This window comes from Nipponia nippon, unplaced genomic scaffold, assembly GCF_047370975.1.
Source record: "Nipponia nippon isolate SJK-2023a ecotype South Korea unplaced genomic scaffold, ASM4737097v1 scaffold_1, whole genome shotgun sequence".
NCBI lineage: Eukaryota > Metazoa > Chordata > Aves > Pelecaniformes > Threskiornithidae > Nipponia > Nipponia nippon.
Genome location: NW_028262290.1, coordinates 121,496,090 through 121,521,513, shown reverse-complemented (window position 1 = coordinate 121,521,513; position 25,424 = coordinate 121,496,090). Strand labels below are relative to the sequence as shown.

Here is a 25,424-nt window from a genome sequence, read left to right as displayed (position 1 = left end):
GGGTCAAGTCCGTACCACACGGGCTTGGTAGATGTAACCGAAGATGAGGACTGTTCATATAGCTGGTCTTTTCATGGCCCATATATGAATGGACGTGATCCCATACATTAAAGCTCCAGTGGTCCTCTCCACAGAAATCCTCTGTACTCTCACACTGATGGGATGTGGCTATACTCCGGATAATTCTTTTACCTTTTGCTGAAGAAGTTGTGAACCGGAGCCGAGGTGATCACGTTGCCTCCTGGGAGCTTCCTGGGTGACGGGAGCAAAAAGCAAGGCTTGGGAGGAGTTAGAAATGATGCTCGCATAGAGACTTTACTTCACCACATCTCCTCCAGCCTGGGAACAAAGACCACTGGCTAGTTAGGCTGGAGGCAGGGCTGTAGTAGGAGTTGTGCTAAAAACCACTTTAAACAGGGAGAACACAGGGCATAATTTGCACCAAACCATTTTTATCTCCTATGATGGTAGGCTCAATCATCCTGCAAAACAGAGCTTCCAACTTTGCAGGTTCAGAAGCAGAGCCCCATGAAGACCCAGAGTACGGCTGGTTTGCACCCTGGACTGGTCCCACTGTGTGTTACACCAGTGCACACTGACACGCACTTCATGGTAATCTACGAAAACTAACCTAGAGGTGTTTTTTCCTTCCTGTCCTCTTATTCTCCCCTTGCAGGTGATCAAATACACATATTCATTTGACAAGGCACTGCTTAAACCTGACAGGAGAAAACAGAGCTTGAGAGTGGGTGCCAGCCTTACTGGGGCAAGTTACAGGCAGCTTCTGGTGGGTGGCTGAGCCCTGGGGACTGCAGAAGGGTTATGATGCCATGCCGTAGGGCTCCGTCCCTGCAGACGACCAGGAAAAGAGGAGGGATGTGTGCATGGACATATGAAACTTGGTGCCTCCATGATCAGGCTGGGGAGTTTTTCACGGGCACGTGTGGGTAAGAAGTTGTACTGAATCCATCCGTGCTTACATCTGTTGCAAATGAGTGACTATACGAAGCACTCGGTGAAATATAATCCCTGATTTTTTTTCCCCACCCATCATGAAATAAAATTAACGAAGTGGCAAAAGACACCAGCTGAAATACCGTGGAAAAGACATGGCCACTGGCTGCCTGCACTAAGGAACGAGCACTGGTCCCCGGTTCCTGTTCAGCTGAGATGTCTACAGGCTTGCAGTTGAGCACTGTAGAAACTACAGATGCTTCTGCGGTGGTTTGCTAGGCAGCACGTTTTATTTCTCTCTGAAAATGGGCCACAGAATTCACTCTTACCTGGCAATTGTGCGTAGGCAGGGACTTTAATCCGAGAGAACAAACTCCCGGTTGTGAGTTTTTCCCCCCTCCCAAAGCAGCATGCTTGAGGACCAGTGCTGCAGCCCTCTCTTCCCCAAAGCTCAGGCACTGACCTGTCCGCAGAGGCTGAGGCTGGAAGCACAGCTGATCATCTGTTGAGTCTGCAGAAACTTTTTGTGGTTGAGACTTTTGGGTTTTGTTCAGCTGACAAGCAGGAGTTATTCGAAACTCATTTGCATTGCAAGTGTGCATTAAAATGCATAAGGCGTGTAACGCTGGGGCTGGTGGAAGAAAAATGCGTGCAATTTGTGGAAACTGTGGATTGTTATGACTCCTGAATTGGCATATTTATATGCTTCATTGTTCTTAGATTTGGGATTTTCTGTTTGTCAAATCTAGCATGTGTGACATACATACCATGACAGACTTTGCTTTGCTTTTCTTTCACTGAAGACCTTTCAATGCAACCAATGTCACAGCATTTGTTTTTAAAGAAATGACTACTGGGTCGTAGGCTAGATGACCCAAGAGTGATCCCATCCAGCCTGAATCATTCTTTTCCAGGAATACACTTGCCAAGCTGAGCTATTTCTTGAGAATTCATCGCACTACAAATCACAGTTGGGGAATGAACACAAATCCTCTGTGATGTCTCCAACTGAGACAGTATTTTTAATCCTCCTTTCTCAGTTGTCTAAACACGTAAAATTGAAGGCAAGATTAAGACCTGTTATGCAAAGGATCAAAAAATGTTTCTTGAGACATAACATTAAGAGGTGTTTTTTGATTTGGGGATCCCAAATGTTTTCCAGCAGAGGTGCAGAGGCTTTGGACATGTAATATATGCAGACATGTACTGAATAACAGACAAGCTCATTTATCTTAGTCCTCTTTTGCAGGACACTTGGAGGAACTTCATAGATCCTCCAAAAGCGTCAGACTCTTGCAGGTGGAAGAATCACTGGTGTTAAGAGAACAGACTTCAAACTCTTAAACACTTTTCATGTGCTGTTGTATGGGACCAAGAAGCCATACATGCTGAATGTCACAGCATGTAAAACGTTATGTCACCGATTATATAAATCGCATTTCTTCCAGTCTAACAAATATGCAAGTGAAAGTTATGAGAATATATCACAAGTTGAATATTCCCACATAAACATGATAGATATTACTTCTCTGTTAGATGCATTCAGCATTCCTTGCAGGGTACAGAGTTACCAGAGAAGGTCTTTTTGATCGGCAGAACGACGCAGAGCAGCCTCACCATTACCTCCATGAGCTCTGCAGACCTCCACTGTTCAAACGTGCCTGTTGCAGGTCACCTGGGTCATTGTCAAGACTCAAACCACGGGGCCGTGAGGTGGGTTACAACGCACATCTCTAGTCCCGTACAGAGAACGAGTTTATTGGCAGCATGAGCGAAGCATCAGTGGAAAAGAAGAAAGAAATTTAACATCTTGTAGTTTTTGTCCTACGGGCAACGGGAGAAGCTGCCGAAGGAAGGATTGATTGACCACTGCTGGTGCTGTCTGATGCTGGACTTGGACTTCAGTATCCAGGAATGTGGTAGGTGCAAGGAAGCTGCAGAGGGATGGGGAAAAGAGGCAGCCAGGGAAGTCTCTTTTGTTCACAGCTGCTCTGAGTGAACGGCCAGAAAACTGGAATCCTCTGGTGTGACAGAGGTGGCAACAGAAAAGCCTCATTTTTCATGAGGGATAATACAAAGAGAAGTTGTACAGCTTCAGGCAGGAACAAGCTATCCCTGAAAAAAACAGGGAAAAATACAGTATATTTTTAATGTTTGTGTGGCACTTTGAAGCTGGAAATTGTTATGAGTGCTAAATATTATGTTCCCTAATGTGCAAAATGATGACTAATACTACTACATTCTGTCATACAGAAGCCCTTGGGATGCAGATTCAAAAAGCTACAATAAATAACCATAAAATTAAAAAAAAAAAAGGAGGAGAACAAAACCCTTCTTCCCCTTTCAATGTGAATGTGCTGATTGACAGCAGACTTGCAGAGACATTCCTCCTCCCCGCTCGGGCTGCAGAGCCCAGACCCAGCTCAGGGAGAAGAGGGATGCTTACTGAAGGGGTAGTGAGAACATGGGTCTGTCTGTCTGCTGCCTTGCAGAGCAGCCGTGGATGGGCACTGCCCGACAGCAGGTACCCTCAGTCTGTGCAGAACCAATGGTTACAGATCCGACTCTTTTCCCCTCATCCCTTTTGAACCGGTGAAGATAAGCACTGCCTGAGCCGTATGCCTCCGAGCCGTTAACGCAAAGCTCTCGGTGGCTTTTTGAGAGCCCATCAGCAGCTTTTCCTACAACAGCTCTGCTTCAAAACTGCTGCTTGGGGAAAGTGGCATCTCGCTGCCACCCACTCTCCCGACTCCTGCTGGACACCGCCAGCGCTCTGCAGTCAAGGATACGGCCCTCCTTCCTCCTATGCTTTGCCTGCGTTAATTTTTTCCCCTGAGTTTTTGCATCATTGGTGTGTGCTGTTGTCAAATGAAATTGTGATCTGTACTCAGTAAGGGCAGGGGGAAGCAGGATCGTGCCTGGCCACATTGCTTGCTGCGGTGAGATGACCACCTTGGTGGCCGGGGGGATGGTGGTGGATGCCGTTTGTCCCTACTTTACCAGGGTTTTTGCCACAATATCCCATACTACCCTTGTAGCCAAACTGGTGAGATGTGATTTGGTTGTTAGGGGGTCAGTTCTGGTGCTAGTACAGTTTAATGGTTTTACCAGTGAGCTGGGCAAGGGGACAGAGAACACCTGCGATGTGTTCCTGACGGCACCCTGGCAGCTGTCAATCTTTACAGGCTCTGCCGCAGGAATGGTCCCAGCTCAGCCACCTCTGATGCCCCACGCCACTGGTGATGCCTTGCCAAAGCCCCAAACTGGCCGCAGCCACGGACATCCCTGTGGGTCCTGCCGGTCACCGCTGCCAGCTCTGCAGAGGGGCAGGGTGCCGGAGGCAAGACGTGGTGGGAAAGCCCCACCCAGCAAGAGAGAAAAAAAAGCCATGGGATTGTTTCCCTAAATCCAGATATAATAAGCGGAGCTTGATGAAATGTGCTGGGTGAGTGTGTCTTGCATGCGGCTGTTTCTAGGGGAGTGATTTTTTTTCTTTTTGCTTTTAATTAGCCAGGCTTAAATTAGCAGCATCTACTGTTGATATTCCTCCGTGAACAGCTAGAGCACTTTCAATCAGGAGCCTTATTAATATGCAAAAAAGTGATTTGTTTTGATTTCAATCTGGAAGGGTTCCCCCCCCCCCAAGTTTCCGTTTCAGTATTTTCTGCTTTAAATGAAGGTGAAATTACTGTGTCGTGGCCATATAAGAGAGCTCAAGTTTGCTGGGGAAAGAGGAAAGACTTGATGGGAGTTTCAGAAACTCCCACATGGGTTGGTATTTGTTCTGCTGTATTTTACTACGCTGAAACAACACCCTGCCGTAGGATAGAGGGAGACTCACCGAGGCTGCTGTGCTCCCTCACAGGGTAATTAAAATGAACAGGAGATAACTTTTTTTACTTCCCAAAGGCCCTGGGACTCTTCTCAGCTATCTCTTCCCCTCCCAACCTACAGTTTTGGACAGGAGGAAGGTACGAGTTTTTTTTATTCCTTAGCTCCTGAATCACTTCACCAGTATATTTGTATTATTATATTCATACTGCAGATGCCTGATGCTGGTCTGTGCGTAGAACCACGGCCCCAGTGAGCCTCACCATGGCGGAGGGTTTAATTTGGTCTTGCTAAGAACATCAGGTCCAAGGTCTGTTTCCTTGCTATGAGGTTTTTTGGGCTGATGTGGCAGCAAACTTAATTTGTTCACTTCTCTAATTTCGCAGTCTTTGGAGAGGTGTGAACATTGAGATTGAAACTGGGCCAAAATGGCGATGCGGGTGTGTCCTGGTTTCAGCTGGGATAGAGTTAGTTTTCTTCTTAGTAGCTGGTAGAGCACTGTGTTTTGGATTTAGGATGAGAATAATGTTGATAACACACTGTTGTTTTGGTTCTTGCTGAACAGAGTTTACACCAGTCAAGGACTTTTCAGCTTCTTTTGCTCTGCCAGGTGCATAAGAAGCTGGGAGGGAGCATAGCTAGGACAGCTGACCCAGACTGGCCAAAGGGCTATGCCATACCATATGACATCATGGCCAGTATATAAGCTGGGGGAAGAAGGAGGAAGGGGGGGACATTGGGCGTGATGGCGTTTGTCTTCCCAAGTAACCGTTACGCGTGATGGAGCCCTGCTTTCCTGAGGATGGCTGAGCACCTGCCTGCTGATGGGAAGTAGTGAATGAATTCCTTGCTTTGCTTTGCTTGTGCGTGCGGCTTTTGCTTTACCCATTAAACTGTCTTTATCTCAACCTGTGAGTTTTCTCACTTTTACTCCTTGCTTTGCTTTGCTTGTGCGTGCGGCTTTTGCTTTACCCATTAAACTGTCTTTATCTCAACCTGTGAGTTTTCTCACTTTTACTCTTCTGATTCTCTCCCCCATCCCACCAGGGGGGAGTGAGCGAGCGGCTGTGTGGTGCTTAGTTGCTGGCTGGGGTTAAACCACGACAGTCCTTTTTGGCGCCCAACGTGGGGCTTGAAGGGTTCAAGATAATCACAGATTTAATTGGAATGTGCTAGATCGAATTTATAGCTGTTAGTGCTGTTTAGGTATTAATCGGCAGGCTTCTGTACTTGCCACGGGGCTTGCTTGCCTTACTGTATATTAGTGTCTAGTGCTCGTTAGTGGCTGCTTTTTGCTTTTGCTGCTTGCTGAACTGCTTATCTTACTCTGCTGTGCCTGGGAACATTTTGATAACAACAACAGCCATGCGCCTGGGCTGGCAGACGGCCAGGGCATCGCTGCTGTTTCTGTGCTGCTGTACTGGACAGGCTGGAACTCCAGTGTGAACTCGAGTCGAAGGGACTGTGACCTGTGGATGAGTCCATGCGGGAGCAGGACACCCCGAAGCGTCTGTGGATGTGGATAAGCCCATGCCAGAGCAGGTATGTCTCGAAGTGTCTGTGGCCATGGTTATGTCTGTGCCGCAGCAAGTATACCTCTTGAAGGGATTGTGGCCCAAGGATAAGTCCACGCTGGAGAAGGTACACCTTGAAGCATCTGTGGCTGTGGATAAGTCCATGCTGCAGCAGGTACACCTTGAAAGCATCAGTGGCTGTGCATGAGGTCATGCTGGAGCACCTCAAAGTATGTGGCCATGGGTAAGGCCATGGTGGAGCAAGTTTACTTCTGAAGAGACTGTGGCTGCGGGCAAGGCCACGCTGGAGTAGGTATATCTCTGAAAGCATTGTGGCCCATGGAGAAGACCATGTGGGAACAGGTGCACCTCTAAGTGACTGTGGCTGTGGATAAATCCAGGCCGCAGCAGGAATACCCCTGGAGAGACTGTGGCTCATAGACAAGGCTCCACTTGGAGCAGGTAAACCCCTAAGGGACTGCAGTCTGTGGATAAGTCCAAGCCGGAGCAGGGGCAAGGGGAGGAGTCCATTGCAGTGTTAAACCCAATGGCCTGGTCCAAATGGGCCAGGGGTGGAGATTGTAATGGAAATACCTTTAAATTGTTGTAACCCGGGATTTGAGATGCATGTTATGGGAATTACTATAGCAGGAACCCCTTATTGCTAGCCAGGCTAGGAGCAAGGGGAGGAGTTCCTTGCAATGTTAATCCTGACCCAAAGGGGCCAGGGGTGGAGATTGTAATGGAAATACCTTTAAATTGTTGTAACCCATGATCTGAGTTGCATGTTATAGGAATTACCATAGCAAGAACCACCTGAACCAATGGAGGACAAGCCTTACAAGAAGCAGTGCAAGTGCAGCAGTGACCTGACCTGAGCTGGCTTTGGTGCCCAGGAACTCCACACAACACACCACCTCTCCTGTCCTGAGCGACCACCATCAAAGATGGAGCCCAAAGTCACGGACTAAATGAACTCAATGGACATTTTGTGGACATTTGTGGATGTTTATGGACATTTTACAGACATTTCACAGGGGTGGTCCATAGAATAAGTGGGGTGGTGGTTAATGAGGATGTATTGGATAATGTGGGACCTGAGCATGACGTAAATGGTATGGAATAAGGGGTGGATACTGTCCTGGTTTCAGCTGGGGTAGAGTTAGTTTTCTTCTTAGTAGCTGGTAGAGCGCTGTGTTTTGGATTTAGGATGAGAATAATGTTGATAACACACTGTTGTTTTGGTTCTTGCTGAACAGAGTTTACACCAGTCAAGGACTTTTCAGCTTCTTGTGCTCTGCCAGGTGCATAAGAAGCTGGGAGGGAGCATAGCTAGGACAGCTGACCCAGACTGGCCAAAGGGCTATTCCATACCATGTGACATCATGCTCAGCATATAAAGCTGGGGGAAGAAGGAGGAAGGGGGGGACATTGGGCGTGATGGCATTTGTCTTCCCAAGTAACCGTTACGCGTGATGGAGCCCTGCTTTCCTGAGGATGGCTGAGCACCTGCCTGCCGATGGGAAGTAGTGAATGAATTCCTTGCTTTGCTTTGCTTGTGCGTGCGGCTTTTGCTTTACCCATTAAACTGTCTTTATCTCAACCTGTGAGTTTTCTCACTTTTACTCTTCTGATTCTCTCCCCCATCCCACCGGGGGGGAGTGAGCGAGCGGCTGTGTGGTGCTTAGTTGCTGGCTGGGGTTAAACCACGACAGCGTGGTTGAGACCCAGTTAGGGGCTGTAGAGCATCAGTGGTCTCCTCCCTGCCTTGCAACAGGGCAGTGGGATTTCGTCAGCATCTTTGTAAGCTCTGTCCCTGTCTGTAGACCATGAGCTCTTTAAATTCATTTCTGTGAGACAGCCGGATGGAGATGGTTGGGTGTTACGAGTGTTTAGAAAACCCTGCTGTGTGTCATAGCCCCACTGCATTATGTGCGATGCATATATGGAGAAAGCTGGGGAGATGATGAAAGAAAATCTGAAAGTGGCCAAATTTCTTGGCCTTTTAAGCCCCCTTGGCACAGCAGGAATGGCAGGAGGAGAGAGCTGTGCCTGCCCACCCCATGCCCTTGCTGGAGACGCTCAGGGCACCCAGACCCTTGCCACTGCGCTGGCGGGCGGGGGGGCTGGTGTGGGCAGAAGTTTTGCTTTCCCCCACTTAACGCTAATTTTTATAGGAAAAATTTCATTTTGAAGTGGTTTGGATTTTTTTTTTTTCCCTCTGAGAAAATCCTTAAGTTTGTCACTGCTAATCTGGGTTATGTTCAATAACAGTGTGTCTGACTTTTTCAATTAAACTGTTTCCAAATATGGGGTTTTTCCTTATATGAATGTATGGGGAAAAGTCAATTTCTTTTCCTGACCAGATCTAACTATGAGACTTGGTGATTCCATTTATGTGCTTAAATTAGAAGAAGAGACCTGATTCTTCAGATGTAGGTTAAACTGATTGATGTCAGGTTTGAACCCAGTGGGTTGCTAAAAGCAGTGATTTACACAGCATAAATCATCTGGTCCGGCACTATTTGCCTTAGGCCGGTTGTGTAATTACAAGTATTGAGTAACAGGAGCACCTCAGGCCTTATCTGATGTTCATACCACCTCCCCAGCCAGGTACACCTCCCAGCTGGGGATGTGGGGATATAAACTCCAGAAGAAAAAGGTTATCCCATGTTAAGAGTGAGAAGAGGACCTTCTCTGGGGAGAAGCTCCCCATGCTCCTCAAGCAAGGGGTGATGCCTTCAGCTGGGGACCTGCCTGCACACACGAGCAGCCAGAAAGTCAGTCACCAAAGTGAGGTTTTGAGTAACCTGGAGACAGGACTGATGGGGCAGACAGATGGACAGATGGACAGAGGCTGTGGGACCAGCACATAGGGAGCATGCTGGGGTGCTACAGCCCTGGCTGTGGTCTGTGCTCAGGGACCACGTCATCTTCAAAAATCCCGTGAAGAAAGGGACTTGGATTCCCAAATATTGCCCTCAGAAGGAAGGGTCTTGTGACAGAGGGCGATAACAGCAATGCCTCCGAGTGACATTTGCTTCTGGGGGTTGGAAGGACAGACTTTTGATGTGCTTTTTCGGTGTGCCTTTCTTCGACTGAAATTCCTCCTGTCTCCGGGGAATTGGAGCCCTGCATGTCCCCGGAAATTAAAACAAAAACTGGCTTCAGTGGTATTTCCTGAAATGCGTTTTCATCTCATTGAATCTGTCCTAACAGCAGCCCTGAAGCATCCAAGATTTCATTTTCATCTAGTAGTGATCAAAAGCAACATCAGCAAGGAATAAATAAAGCCATGCTGCGGGGATATTAATTCACATGACAAGGCAGTGGTTTGCTTTATTAAAAAAGAAAGCTCATGTGAGGGTTTTCTTGGTCACGGAGTGTTTCAGTCACTATGAAACATCTGTATTTTGCAATCTGGTATTTTTCTGGGTCTTGGCTTTGCGGGTATAAGTCTTCAGCTCCTGTGAATGAAGCTGCAGCCCCGGTGAAGGTGCCTGAATTTGTGAGGTGCCTGGGACATGGGCAGCCCAGGGCAGGGGCTGAGCGGGGAGCTCGGCTGCACCGTGCCGGGGGCATCTGTGTTAACGGTTGGAAAGCTGCTTGCTCATCCCGGCAGGGATGGGGAGGCTTTTTGGTGAACATCTCCCTTTTCCCTAGCACAAATACAACTACTTTGTTTACAAGGGCACCCCCCCCTTCCCCAACTAGGTGGGCTTTCTTTCACATGGGTTAAAACAAGCCAACTCCAGCCAAAGCTGCCCACGACTGCGCCGCCCGTTGCAGTCCAAAGCATGGAAAGCTCATTTTGGCTGCCCCAGCCCTGGGGTTATTCTCTCCTCAGCACCAGGGCATGCACCACCTCCCACTGCAGGCAGCTGCCTGCACGCTCACCGCCGCATTGCCGGGAGGGGGGGGATTTCTGGGTTACTTTTCCCTGACAGCAGATACTTCTCCCTCATGACAGGATGAGTGATGCTGTTCCCTTGGCACGTGCTGTTGGGAGCAGTCTCCAGCTCTGCTTCCCTTACCTTGTAATGACAAGGTAATGGCAAAGGCATTGCCATTTTGAATTCAAGGCTTGAAGACAGTACGCTTTTAATTCAAGTAATAAAACTAGAAGGGCTTTTTCAGCAACGCAGCTGCCAGAATGCGATTCAATACTTTTGGGTTTAGGCTAGCTGAAAGTGGGAAGAGATCAAAAACCATTCCTGGAGGAGAAGAGCTGCTGCTTCTCACCAGGGAGCCATCACACACCGCAGCTGATGTGGGAGATGCTGCCATTGTGTGACGGGTCTCTCTGGAGGTCCCCACAGTAGAACAACAACAGAAGTTTATTTGGAACAATAAAATAATAAACTAGATATGTTGAAATCTAGCTGAAGGGACAGGTAACGGAGTGCAGGAGCACTTTCCCTGGAATCACCCTGCGGATGTGCAGCAGTTCCCGGGGCACGCGGGGATTTTTATTCTCCAAGAGTCTTCTGCAGCGTATCTCCAGAGTTGGGGTAAGTGCTGGCCTATGTGGCCGTTACTATGGAAACCAGTACTTTTACATCATAAAAAATAGTCATGTAAAACCCCTGTAGGTTGTCAGCGCTAAAGCCTTTTGCCATTTGGCAAGGAATACGGCCAGCTATCGGGCACGCAGAGAGAGCAGTGCCTTTTCCAGAAGACCATCCCGCTTTTCATCAGCCGAGGGTGGTGGGCACCTGTGTGTGTTTCGGCCATCAGGGGAGGCTTTGGAGAGGGGAGTAAGTGGGTGGGTGCCCATCACTGCCCTCCTCCTGCCTCGCTGCCTTTCCTGGCCTTCCCGAGGACTTTCTACGTCAGCTCACAAGGCTTGTTTTCCAACACGATCCAACAGCTCCTCACTATCATAATGGGTGTGAGCTGCAGGAATTTCTCAGCTTCTCCTGCAGAAATGTGCTTCAGCAGGGAAGGGTAAAACCAGCACAAAACGTGCGGCCTCCTCAGACCTCTACCTGATCTGGCGTCTCTGTGGCTACGAAATTCAGCCGGAGCTTTGGAAATGAAATGTAATTTGCAGTGTTATCAGCCGCTTCATTCCACAGCTGCTATTCACACAGAGGAGCTGCCGGCTCTTCCGGAGAGCCCAGGGACACGGTGTGCTAGCTACCGCAGCTACACATCCCAAATGGCAAGGAGGCCACGGTGGAAAGAGTTCAGGGCATGAGACACCTGTGCCAAGGAAGGAACTGAAATACAGGTTTAGTCCTCTTAATAACCACTTCACTAAAGGCACACAGGGGACAATATATTCGGATGCTGAGTTTTGATATACGCCGAAGAGTTCTCTAGATTTGGGCTTTTCTTCCCAAACCACTGAAATTTTTAGCTGAATCACTGAGATGCCGCTTACTCAAAATACTAATACACCTCAGGTCTCTTCCCAGTTCTGCTTTTCTGTGCTCTTCCAGCCCAGAAACAAACCAGCCCATCCCCAGCCCCTGCCCTGGGCTCTGTGGATGGAGCAGCGAGGGGGGACAAAGCTGCGGTGGCAGAGGGGTGGGCGCCTGGTCCCAGCCTCCCTCCTGGCCCCTGGCACAGTGCCCATGCCCCCCTGGGAGCAGAGGAGTTTTCCTGGCATGAAGCAGGCATCAGAGAGCTGCCGACTGGGCTGTTTTGCACATCTTTGTCAAAATGGTGTCTGTGGCGGTGAGAGCTGGATGCACTACGCTTGCACGTGTAGGCGGCTCCTTCCTGCTAAGGCATGGTTGGAGGACTAGGTCTAACCAAATGCAACATAAAACCTCATTTATTGAGGCACATGTAGTTAGTCTTGTTAAAGAACAGAGGTAACTGTGTGTCAAAGAAGCTTCATCATTTTTGGAATTTCCCATAAAGACAAGGAGTATGACACAGCAAAGTCTCCATGGCTTTGGCTTTTAAGCAGGGAGAATCTCCTTAGAGGATGAGTTGTAAAACTTCTCTGAGTAGTTTATGTGATCTTCTGAGACTGCTTACTCTTTTCTGTTGTTTACATCAACCTTTGAGTGAAATGGCTATTTAGCCTTACTTTGTGATTTTTATGCTCTTTGTGGTGCCACTTCATTGCACAATGGGGATGTTTTGGCCCCTTTTATGTGCATGCTTGAGGCCTGACTATACCCTGGGAAGACTGATTTTTAAAAAAAAATACATATCTAATGTATATACTTGCATTTGTGAACTGTAAAAATCGCTGTCAATCATTTACTACAGGGCGACAAAGCTGGGCATCGCCAGGCACGCTGCGCTGCAGAGCAATCGCCTTACAGCAACGCATACAGGGCTCTGGAAATCAAATGCTGAAGGAGCACAACGTCTCTGCTGCCCAAGACCTCCATTTCCCATCTGCCTCAACCACAAGAAGATAATAGTGCCGTTGGCTGAGCGGCGCTTGCTCTGCGGCTCGTGGCTTTGGCACTGCCGTGCCTGCTGCTGCTGCTGGTGGGGTGGGCGGCCGTGGCAAGGCAGACCGGCCTCACGGCCTCCACGTCTGCTACAGGGACACCGTCCCCTTTCCTCCCAACTCCTTTTTGTTTGTTCGTTTTGCCTTTTTTTCTGTTTTCCTGCTTTCTTTGCCACGTACTGGATAAAGCACAAGTCCTACAGAAGTGATTTCAAAGTACCAAGCACAGAATAAACAGATGGGAGTTTCAGAGGTTATTTAATGTGATCAGCCTTCCTATCAAAATCCTACTTTGGTTTTTAAAACAGTAGCTGTGAACAAGCCCCTTTTCTTCCTCCTTGGCATCACCTCTTGCTCACTGTGTAAAGATGCCTGAAGACTGTTTCTGTGTTTTCTCTCTCCTATTGAGATGCTGTTACAGCACTGAAATAAAACCTGACTCGGCTTTGCGGGTACCAAAATTCAGGCCCGCCTACTGTTTGCTTTGCAATGCTGCCTGAAATAGCATTTTAATTTCATATTAGTTGTTTGCAAAAGAGGAAGGCCAATTAAAGAGATGAAAAGGAAATCCGCTAATGGCACTTTTCATGAGGAACCCCACGATAACAAAGCAGCGTGCATGCGAACATGGAAAGGGAGAGATGCCGAGCCCTACTGTGCCTGTCAGCTTGGCTTTTGCGCGCAGGGGAAAGAGAACAAAATTTACAAGGACGCTACTCTCTGAAGTGCTACATGCACTGCTGGCGAGCCCGGGAAAGAAACAAAGGCAGCCATTCAAAATAATCGAAGAACATCTGTAGTACTAAGTGGATGCGCTGAGAAAAGAAACCCATCAGAGTTAGATTTTAAAGGGTTCAAGGGTGAAACGAAATATTACTTGCTTAAAACATAAAAAGCACTTTGGGAATAACAACCCCTTAAAAGTAAAAAAATCCCACAAGAGATTACAGCCCAGCATTTCAGCTTTGATAGACTTTGCTCTTTTTTTCCCCTACTGCTGAGCACAGTGTTTTATTAAGATTATAAAATTAGGCCTTTCAACAATTCTAATGGGGTATTTTTAGGGGGGGGTAAACTACCATTTTTGATAATACTATGCAAGTAGGAGAAAGGATTTGGAAAGCACCAGAAAGCTCTCCAGGCGTACCCGCTGACTGCAAGGGCCTCCCATTTTCGGGGCTCCCCAGGAACTCAGCAAGCCCCTGTTTTTCCAGCTCAGCAGCCAGAACTGGGATCGACACGAACACGAACTGTAGGCGCTCATTTAAGAATAACACTCACACAAATTTAAAACCCATATTGAACAATTTATTTTGTGCGTTCACCTTTCGCCGTGGCACATGCTAACATCAAGTACTTCTAACTGCTGAAGGGAGCAAACAGAAATTGCTTCCATCACCTGAAGCTGACGGTCGGCTATTCAGCCTGCGATCCACCCCACAAAACGACATCATCAGGCTCCTTAATGACAAGCAGGAGTGCTTGATTTTCAGCAGCAGTGCTACATTATGGCATGCATTAAGTTGCTAGGAAATCGCTTTAGAAGAGCATAAAGTGTGATGGATTCAAGTTAGAAACAGGGAGTACAATAAATGCCCCAAAGGTACCTCTGAAGTGTGACGTCCCTGAGAAATTCTTTAACAAAGGGAACTGAAAATGGCCTGTCTCCACATACCACACTCAGAGAGAAGTATGGAGATAGTCTATCAGGTCACCCGCCAGTGGATATTAAGCATTAACCTATTTCAAATGTTATGTGTATTTACTGACAGAAGCCGAATAGGTCAAATGGGTTTCTGGTTCACAATAAAAGATGACATGGTGTTTTTTTCTATATATGAATAGCTGCTCATGTAAATCAGTGTGTGCGTGCAAGGGTTATTGGGGCTATTTCATTGTTGCCTCCTGTTTCTAAAAATTGTGTATTTTACCCCATGAAACAAACCCTGGAGTGAAAGGTATCAAGCTTTAAAACAAGGTTATAATGAACAATGAGACTACCACACAGAGCACACGGTTTGCCTTAGCAGAGAGCACGTTTAATAAAACAGACTTCTTGCACGTTGGGTTGACAAATTTATACTCCTCTTTGCCATAGTGCCTGAACTAGAAACATGGTCTTGCTTTTCCTCTAATCAATGAGAAAAAGCCAACGCTAGCCTGCATCAACAAGTTGCCCTCTCCTAACGTACGAGTGAGCCTCCCATACATCTCTTACGTTGTTCATGGTGTCGCTTGTGGACTTTTTGCTGTGAAAGGAGTTCAGGGTTACTTCTGTAGGAAGCCCACCTGAACAGAAATATTAGGATGGGTCTAATATAACCACCTTTGTCTCTTTTCACGTGCAATTCCAGCTGTCCCACGCTATTTCTGATCTTGTATATAGCCTGACTCTACCCTACGTCTATCTCCCTGCCAGCAATCATACACCCAGGATGGGATTTAAGTCATTTTTACTGCCGGCTTCAATCAGATGAGTTAGGATAACAAGGAAAAATTTCAAAAAATCCTTCATCAGTTCTATGTTACCTTGATTGTTTGCTCTCTGCATTTCTCCACTTTTTGCTTTAGACATATCCTGTGCTTTATGTCACACAAGAGAACAGCCAGCCAACACCTAAGAGCATATAGCCAGTCTATCTGGCAGGGTGGCAGCAAGGGAAAACCCACCAGAGTTGGGAAAACCCACCAGAGAAAACACCATCCTGAGTCCAAAAGCAGACGGCTGCTTTCAGAGATCAAAACTGAACAGCATTTCAGTTTGGCTTACGGGATTGTATATGTCCATCAGCTTTGTGCTGACCTCCACGAACACGACCTAGTTTCGGGTGGAAAGCACTCTGCTGTAACCTGCTCCCCTCAAACTAACGTCACGCTGGTGTTACGGTACGAGGGAGGAGGCAGGGAAGAGCTTGCATTTCAGACCTGAAACACATCGCACGTGTTACAGGGCCACTCCGGACAGGGTGGGTTGGAGTGTGCTTTGCTGTCCCTCTACACCTAATAATTTAGGAGGGGTTGCTTAAGCAATGCAAAATCAAGCGTTTTCCCTATTTTAAGGACAGCAGCTGTTGGTACCACTTCTGGACAACTCTACTGTTTATTTTTGGTGCTTTTTCATTCATTACAACATACCTAGGGCTGTTTTAGTGTCATTTCCAAGGAGTCTGGCATATACAGCATCTTTTACAGGTAACACGTCTATGTGTCTAGATAGGGAAGGGACCAGGACTAGTCATAGGCAAGGACCACAGACACGACTGTCGGGGAGAACTACACATGGAGCATGCAGAGGCTTTTTTTTTTTCCCCATTATTTTCCATGGCTTAATAAAAGTTACCTGTTCCTTAACATTCACACAGCATGCAAGCAGGCAGTGACAGCACGGCTGACAGCACTGCCCTGCACTGCACAGCAAGGCGGGGTCTCGGGGCCAGACCCACAGAGATATTTAGGGGCCTAACTTCTATTTCAGACTTCAGTGGGAGGCTGGTACCTAAATAGGAGTTGAGCACCTGATTACCTTTGCAGGTCTGGGCTCGTGTGGAGGCAGCCAGGAGGTGCTCCACGTCCCCTGCCTGCCCACGGGAACCTCCACTCCTCTCCGGCCGGCGGTCGAACCGTGGTGCGGTGCGACCCTGGTGTTGTGAAGTAGCCGTTCTCTGACTGGTGACGGCCTGATTCACAACACCAGCTGCTGCACGGCACCCGAGGGGGTCCCCCGGCCAGGCTCCCTGCCGTTGGGCTCTTCCACTCTCTGCCCTCCTCCGGGGTCCATCTTCCATCCCGCCACGTGCTGGAAAGCAAAGTGACAGGGTTAGGTCCATCGATCTCACAGGTTATATACGCCTGCCTGTTTAAAATATGAAAGTGTGAAGGGTGTATGTCTCCAAGAAAAAAAAAAAGAAAAGAAAAAGGCACACTCGCTCTGCATTCAAGATCTACTGCTTCGTAGAGGCGGGCACTGCAGCACGATGCCGGTAATGCGTAGAGCTGCGCTCCTGCTGTTCGTTTCCTGCGCTCATCTCAGGAGAGCTGGAGGCTCGCAGGCGGGGGAAGCAACCTAGAAACTCAGCCAAGCCCTCGGAGACACGGGAGAAACAGGATGCTTTTTCACAGATCCAGGGCGTTGTCAGAAGGAGAGCGGTGCCCCAGGGACTGCCTGGCTTCCTGAGCGCGCCGCCACCATTAACCCCCACGCCTGCACCCCGTCCGCTCCTCCGCGGGGGGTGGGACACCAGCACGTGTGCGGTCTATTCCCAGAAGCTGCCCAGTGTGTTGGCATTCAGGAAGGTACCCCCACCCCACAGAAGTCCTGCTGGGACCCATGAATTTCCCAGTATGCACCCCTCCGTTCCCCTCCAATACCCATCCCTCAGGAGCCCACAGAAGCTGAGGGACACAACCTGCTGCTGACCAGGAAAGCTGGTCTTCCTTTAAAACCACGCAGGGAGTTCCAGATTCTGGGGCTTTTGTATTGCTCAAGGGAAAAAATCTCCCCTGCCTGCGTAGGGCTGACGCTGGTGAGCATGCTGACCATCGTAGCCTGCACGCAGCATGTATCTCGGGCAGTGAGAGAGTCTTGCAATCCTGCAGCACTACAGGAATGGCCTTGGGCAGAGCATGGATCTAGGTGGTCCTGCAGCTTTTCAAGCACACAAAAAAACGTAGAAACGGACACGCACTTCTCCCCGATTCCCCTCAAAATCCTGCACGGGTAGTACAAGAACTTGCTTGGCATGGTCGGGTAGTGCTTAAGGGGTTACCAACAACTCCTTATTGGGCTAATTCACCTAGGGGCATGTGAAAATTAAGTAAATAATAAACTTCACCCTGTGTATTACAGACTTGCCTCAGCAATCAAAATCCAAAAGAAAGCAGAGTTTCTGTGAATCAGCTCGGGACTATCCCTGGGATGAGGACCCATTGTGGGAGTCCTTAAGCAAACGGACAGAAAGCAAGCAATGTGAAGCCTCGCAAACCTCCCGGGAGAAACCGCTGGTTCTTAATAGTTCTCCTGAAATTGCTTAGATGTGGAGGCAAGACTTCCAACCCTGCTGACAAAGGAAGCGTCCCCCCCATCCATGCCCACAGCCCAATTTAATCCAAAGGAAACTTCAGGCGTTGTCTTTCCCCTGCAGAGAAGGGAGACACGGTCACGTTTAGTGCCTGGGCAGAAGAGCGATTAACATACACACTAACAGAAGATATCCCAGAGAGGCAGGCTATGCAACTTAAATCGCTGTAGGAAATGGAGCTAAATTTCTTGACACCCGTGCATGCGTGCACACTTGTGAAGTCTTGGTCATGTTGTACTAACAGAGCTTTTATTTAAAGAGTGGTTTCTGGAATTTTCACACGCTGAAAAAAACCATGTATTTATATTTTATGCGTATCTATTATTCAGCCTTCAACCCTGAAAGCTGAACTTGTGTTGTGGCGGGTGCTGATCAACGGTGACACGATAATGCCGGATGAAGGTGACTCGTCTCCCCCAAGCAGATCTTTCACCGCCTGTGGTGGCACTGAGCACACTTGATGAAGCACATTGTGTCACACACGGAGTAATGCCAAATACTTTTTGTACATTCTCTGTTCCCTGGGAACACTAAAGTCTGCCACTAGTACTGTGGGTGGGAAAAGAAAAACAAATGATATGAGCCTTTTTCAAGGTTGTTTAAATCCTTCTGAAACCTTTCATGCAATCTGTGCCGAAGTGTATCAGACTACTTAAAAAAAGCTGGCTACTGTATATGCATTGCTTGCTCCCCGAAGAAGCCAATTTAAAAGCCTTTTCAAGTAAAACGCAGTATTATATGTTGTACAAGTGAGAAATGAACATTTAATCTAAGACCTTCTCTCCCCTTAATGTACCCGAGATGGAGGCGGGTTTTCTGCTTCTTTATCCCCTTGGTCAAATAGTCTGACGTAGTCTTATGTCTGAGCTAAAATTTTAATATTCTCCCATTTTTACTTAGCGTGATTTTATTCATTCATCTATTGGCAATAGCTTTTATGTTCTTTAATGCTACATTGTTCGAAAGCTTTCTTATGATTTCGGCTAGGTTACGCATATATAAGTGTCCAGTCTCCTAAAGGGCTGAGTAACCAGCAGCTAGGGAACTGCATTCCCCCGTGCTGTTTGGCCGGGTCTAGAAGCCCTGAGGAAAACCACCAAACCCAAATATTTACATTAGGATGACATTAGTGCATTACGAGAAGAATCTCATCTCCTATAAATAGGAAAATAAACTTCTCAGTTTGGGGAAAAAAAACCCAGCACAAAAAAAACAATAACACAGATAATCCTGCCTAGGAATTAGCTTTTTTTTTTTATATATTTAGAAACAGGAAAGTGTAACGAGAAACTGTGCCAACGAGCTGGTTTTTGTACGCCAAGTTTCTGGGAGGTGAGCAAGACTCGGGTGCCGGGTCAGTGCAAGACCCGGGACATCAACTGCAACCCCACCCCGCAAGGTTATTACCGCCCTTAATATCCCATGCAAATAGATTTCCTTGCTTTGGTCACAGCAGTCTATTAATTCAGCCCTCTTGTCTGGTACATCTTTATCCTCTGCAGGTTAATCCTGCCAAATTCCTTTGCTGTAGTACATGTCACACAGCATATAACATCCAACAATGCAATTTTGCTAATCCTGTTTTATCAGCTTTGTTGCCCTGTCTGGTCAATCCAATAGCGAAAAACCACACATAAGGTTTTTGCCAAGATCTCCCTCTCTTTTGCCCCCCCCCCTTGTATGGTTTCAATTAAATGGTTTGAGAGCAGAACATAGCATTTGGATATCCGCCAATGTCCTTCAGAAGCAGAATGTCAAGGCACTTAATTATATAGGTTTCCCAACTCTTTCAGGCGCCACACCTACCCAGTCAGCTGAATTTACTAAATGGAAGTGTAGAAAATCAGCTCAAATCTCTTTTTAAAACACTCTCCACGCATTAAGGACTTGAAGATGGCTGAATAGCATTATATTTATCGCCCATTATCTTACTAAAAGATTAAACAAATGAGTAAAGACTGTCTCATTAACAGTTCTTTGTTGTCTTGTTTACTGTTTAGTGGACTCATTAACATTAATTATTAGAAGAGGAACATCAATTATTGCAATAACCTTTGTCAAGCCTAGCAAACTGACTGCTAAACAGCAAATGGATCCATGTTGATCAGGCAGGATTTGCATGGACAGAGAGCAGAAAAAGAAAAGACCCCCCCCCCCCACCCCCCCGAAATCCTCGATGTTGCTCTAAGGCCGCGGAGATCCAGCGTCGCTTGTTAGTTCTGGCATCAGCAGCGCATCCTGCTCGGGACCTCGAGACAGAGAATAAAAGGGTAAGTAAATTCCGAGCTTAACTCCGCAAGACTTGCTTACGCAGCTCCAAGTGGCGAGATGTGAACAAAAGGATCCCTGCTTCCTCTGGCGCTCACCAGGCTGTATTTATTATACTAATTATTTTAACGCGGGGAACAGCCCTTTCTCTCCCCCGTCATCAGCGCAGTGCATATGCTTGTATAAATATAATGCAGACTGCAGCATCGATTTCAGGATTCTCCGTCAACACGCTGCTAGAGCTGACTGCTTTACTGCCTGGGGTGAAGGGCATTTTTACACTGTTACAAGATATTACGGCTTGGGCTCCCCCTCCTTCTCCTCCTGCTCCCTCTGATTTCTTTTTCCTTTTGAGAAAACCAATCCCAGGTGGAGATCTCCTCCTCTGCCTGAGTAGAAATTCAATGTTGTATCAGTATTTTAAACACACCATATATTTCAGCAGCTCTAGCAGGAGTTAAACAGCAGCAGTAGCACATCCACTATTTAAAATACCGCGAGGACGAAGGCTGAGTCACTACACTGGATCCGTCACTGTTTCTCAGCCTAAATACAAATGCCAGCCTGTGCCCAAGAATGAAATGAACCTTTTCAGAAGGACCCTGAGCCAAATCCAGAGTTTGTAAGATTATATTTATACACAAATAGAAACAAGGGCAGCTAAGCGCTGCACTTTTTACAGATGCTTCCACAACTACACGCTGTAAGCCACTGACAGCAAATATGCAGATCGCTCCTTGCGCCAGCCAGGTTTTAAACAAAAAACCCTTGTAATTTCTGAAAAGCTGCCCTGCGACGGCCACCCCGCGCTCGGCACCACCAGGAGCCTTCCTCCTGGCCCCACGGCCCCACCAGCGCGCTCCGCCACCACCTTCCCCTTGCTTCCCGTTGTGCATCGCCTCTGCCTGGATCTCCCTGCTAATTAAAATGTGAAACAATTAAGCTGTTTGCTAAATTAGCCATTCTGGCCCTACAGCCCCCTGGCCGGAGAGAGGTCCGCAGAGACGGCGTAGCCTGTTACCTCGGCAGGAATTTGTGCTGACAGGACAGTCCATCCGTCTTCGCATCTTTAGACAGCTGTGCTTACCTAGCAGAATGTAAACATCTCTGAACTTTGCTTACTGGATAAAAGGAAGCATTAGTTTCCTATTGCATTTCCTCCTACAAGATCAATCATACACACGGGCTAGACACAGCATCCCTATGTTTGTAATTAATCTCCTAAAGGAAGTACATCTCCTCTCAATCGATTGCTATATTTGTATGCAGCCCTCCTGCAAGAGAGGGAGTAGAAGAAGAAAAGAAAAGCCGGTAGCAGAATAATAATCAGCTGATCCCTTAATAAAGGCTGGTACGTGCTACATGTGCACGGCAAGATGCTTTTTTAGTGAGCTGATTCTCTGTTGGAAAAATCACCTCGTAATCAATGTTGATCATTAACACTGGGGACTTCGGATTGCTTTTAGATGTCCTGATGGACTTCGTGTCATCATGGTGAAATTCGAAAGGATTGTCTGGCTTTTTTCTGATGTTTTCACCAAAACAATACGTGTGTACTTCAAAATAATCTTCCAGATGCTTTACTGTCTCTTGCTAAGTGTTACTGATTGCAGACAACAAAACTGAACGCCACACAGTTTGTACGCTGCCCTGTTTGCGCACGGGAGACTCCTTCCCACCAACACATCTGCTCACGAAGGACGTCTCGTTCGCATTTTCCTTGCTGTGTATGGGAATGCTTAAAATCCAGACTAAGGAAATATTTGTTAAAACACAAACCAAAACCCCCACAGCACAACCTGCTAGTTCATCTACTTCACGAAGAATAATTTCTTGCTCTCTCAGGGAAAGGGGCGTGCGCGGTTACTGCCCTTCTGAGGCCGACCGAGACTCCAACGAGCGGGCAGAGCGACTCCAACGCAGAGCGCTTAAAAAACAAATGGGAACGCAAGCGCTCTCCAGCAGTTCCTAGGAGCCAGGCCTGACTCTTGCTACTGTTTTAGATCTGTCCGTTTCATTCCACAAAATGCATTGAGCTCGCTGACATTTACATTAGGCCAGCACATTCTTTATAATGAGAAAATAAATAGTCTCCAAGACATGTGTAGATGAAACGTACGCTTCTGATAGGCACCGTACTAGTCTAGGGCGTCACTGCCCATTTTGATTTAAAGGAGTAATGCAAAGATTTGCATGCTGAATGCAATATTGAGACAAGTCAGAGCCTTTCCCCCCATTATCGGAGCAGCAGCAGGACGGGGCTGCTATCATTCATGACAGAGCTCACTCTGTGGTACTTCACACAACCTGCTTTACAGGCTTGGAGATTAGGGTCTAATGCTTATATGATCAAATATTCAGAAGTATTGAGCTGTACATGTCTGAGAGAAGGGGGAAAAAAAAGCCACAAACGTTTTAGGAAACTGATTTACAGTAAAACAGCACTTTAAAATAAAATGCAGGCGTGGTATTATCTACCTGATTGCCCACACTACAGCCACATCAGCAGGGCCTGTGAAGACCTGGAAGCGTCCTTCTGCCCACCAGCATCCCACTGTTGGAGCAGGTAATGGCGTGGTCCTTGCTAAATGCTCTGCTGCTGTATGGCCTCTTTGGGGACAGAGGCTGATCATTTTTATTTTGTACTGTTCCTTTTTAATTTAAACATCTTTTAGCTCTAGCAAAATTGAAGTTTTGCCTCAAAGGAAAAAGGATCTCAAATCTACACAAAATACTTAAGTGTACCATTTTCTTTCAGTATACTTAAATAATGCAACCTTCACTTAGAGAGAGAGAGATATATATATTCTTTATGAAAATCATACATATATATATATATATATGCCAATGCCTCCATTTTAGAAACCCTTTATCGGAAAATACTCACATCTACGTGATAACGAGCTGGCTTTCATCTGGGAAATCTATGGCCCATTACCAGATTGCTTGTTCCTTGTTTAGAGGAATTACCAGGAAAACCAAATGACAAATCACTGGTCTGGATTTTTCCACCGCTATTCACCCGCTCCCTGTGCGACAGAGGCACAGCCCCCGGGCCGAAGGTGCTGGCACCTAACCCAAAATGATGGAAGCTTCAGGAACAGCATCCGGGTGCCCAGCTCCTCGCCTCTTCCTCCTCCCTCCCCGCAGCGCTGGGGTGCAGCAGAGGGACAGGAATTCGCCCGACCACACGCAAGGATCGAGCACTTGTGCATCCTTCACCACCGGCACGGAGATTTTTGCAGCTGTGAGGTGGGCAGAGGCTCACATGCCTGCATTGCTCTTGGGATGCTTCCTCTCTGCTCCTCCTTTACCATGAAAGTCCTGGATGAAGAGCATAAAGGAGCAGCAATTCAGTGAGAAGCATCTCACCTCCCCTGCCTTTTGTAACCCAGCGCTACTGAGCATCATTCTCGCCAATGGAGGAGGGAGCTGCTCCCCACTTTTCCTGCTTTGCTCAATCCCTGGGTTTTGACAGCCCAGGGTGAAAAAAAATCTGAGTTGCTTCCTTCCTGCCACCTTCTCTAAAAGATGCTGTTCGCAAACACTGATCACTAAAATTAAGGCACTGTTCAAACGTTCAGTGTTTGATAAGGTGCAGAGAAGATACAGTCCAGCCACAAGCCACTGGCAGTATAAAACACAAACGTGGTAAGTATTCGACTAAAGGGCAAACGGTAAGCCCAGGGCTGGGTACTGAGTGTTAATCTATACTTCCTCTCTGTGCCTTTTTAACAGGGGACTTCAAGACACTCGGCTGACTTGAAAGTTTTGATATCTTGCCAATTGCCTTCAGGCTGCAAATCTTAGAAGATGAGATTTTCCTGTGGCATTTGACTTTTCTGGCTGAAACCCTGAGAGCTCAGAGGAGCAGACAAAACGGAGGTGAAAGCAACCCATTAAAAATGATAATAAACTCACTGCACGTTCTGAGTAAAACTTGCATAGAGTGGAAAAGAAAGGGAATTTTCTTACTCGTATTTCCTCCATATCCGTGTGACCATCACTGTCCTTTGCTCCTACGTGTACTGCTCTCAAGTCTGGAAGACCAATAAATGCAAACCCTTCTTCAGGCTGCAATTACTTTCTCAATCTTCATGACTGAAGAGAGAGTAGTTCTCCTCATCTCTCTGCTCTAATAAAACTAAAGACTAATATTAATACTAGTTCCTCCCTCCTGCCCTCAGCCAAATGCCACAGGTACCTTCAACTCTTGTCCACTATACCTTTAACAGCCAAGCCTCCTCAGGGATGGGGAGAGCTAACCTAACACGATGGCCAGGTTAACAGAAGGTCTAATAACGCTGTAGGAATTTGAGATTTTCTTCAGTGTTGTGGCATGGTGCCTCTCCTAAGGGAACACTGCTACGGTCTTCAGCAGATAGGAAGGATATTCAGCATTGGGGACAGGACCTCAGAGATCAGCAAGGATATCGTAGGTCAGGACAGAGACGCACCAGCAGAGTTCAGTGGGCAGGGTTTGCACAGCGTACCATTTCTCCCTCCAGCCAGAGATACCAGATGTCCATTACCATATGTGCAAGAGAACAACATATATGCATCAACAGACTTAAATGAGAAATTCGGGTCTGTGACCTTATACAAATACACAGGCTTTGATTTTTTAGCAAAGGGGGTTAGACGTGGTGGACACAGTAGAGCCTTACATGGATAAAAGGATGGGAAGCCCATTCTTTACACACTTTCAAATCAAATTACGCTGCAATCAGAAATATCAGAAAAGTTGACCAGGGGTCTGACAATGCTCCTTCTCAGGAAAAAAAGACCTCAAACTCCTCCAAATTCTATCTGCTGTTTGTTATGCTTCTTTCACAAGCAGCTACCCTTCTGTTCCCAGACCTACAGAAGCTGGAGACACACATTTCTCAAAGCAGGCAGGAAGACAATAACAATTAACAGAATTATTCAGTTCTGTTGAAGCCAGATAAAAACCACGATCAGCATAAGAATTCAAAATTATATCCCTAATGAAATGTGGTTTCTGGTCCCAGCTATTTTTTCCTACCCCCCCCCCCCCCAACAATAAAAAAAAACAACCCTCAAACCCAAAACATCCCCGAACAAAGCAAACTAAAAAACCAGCCCAAAGCCACTCTTAAGGATAAGTACACAAGGGCTTCCCTTTCCTTTAGAGAGACCATGCTGCAACCTATGCTAGTGCAAGCCAGCTGCACAAAGCCAGACCCTCTTTTGTTACCAAACCAGTGAAAAAAACGTGAATCAAAGTGCAAATACTTCAGAGATTTCCCATTAGAACTGCAAACTTGACAGAGAATCACATATGGTCGGTCATACCACAAACATGAAGCCACAGTCCTAAATCCAGCTGGTCTCCTTTAT

At 47.1% G+C, this 25,424-nt stretch overlaps 2 long non-coding RNA genes across 3 annotated transcripts in view; one reads left to right on the top strand and one right to left on the bottom strand.

Moving 5' to 3' along the window:
• Positions 1–4,287: 4,287 nt before the first annotated feature.
• LOC148057597 (uncharacterized) lies at positions 4,288–7,875 on the top strand. 2 transcript variants are annotated; one of them, XR_015700337.1, is made up of 3 exons: positions 4,288–4,399; positions 5,000–5,095; positions 6,214–7,875. It is a non-coding gene; the product is annotated as an uncharacterized LOC148057597 (long non-coding RNA). The 2 variants fall into 2 exon arrangements; XR_015700266.1 differs by having other exon boundaries at positions 6,169–7,875.
• A 12,125-nt stretch (positions 7,876–20,000) lies between these two features.
• LOC148057596 (uncharacterized) overlaps positions 20,001–25,424 on the bottom strand; it is a 63,669-nt gene continuing 58,245 nt past the window's right edge. The window contains exon 4 of the long non-coding RNA XR_015700063.1: positions 20,001–20,044. This is a non-coding gene — a long non-coding RNA (uncharacterized LOC148057596). The remainder of the gene's footprint in view (positions 20,045–25,424) is intronic.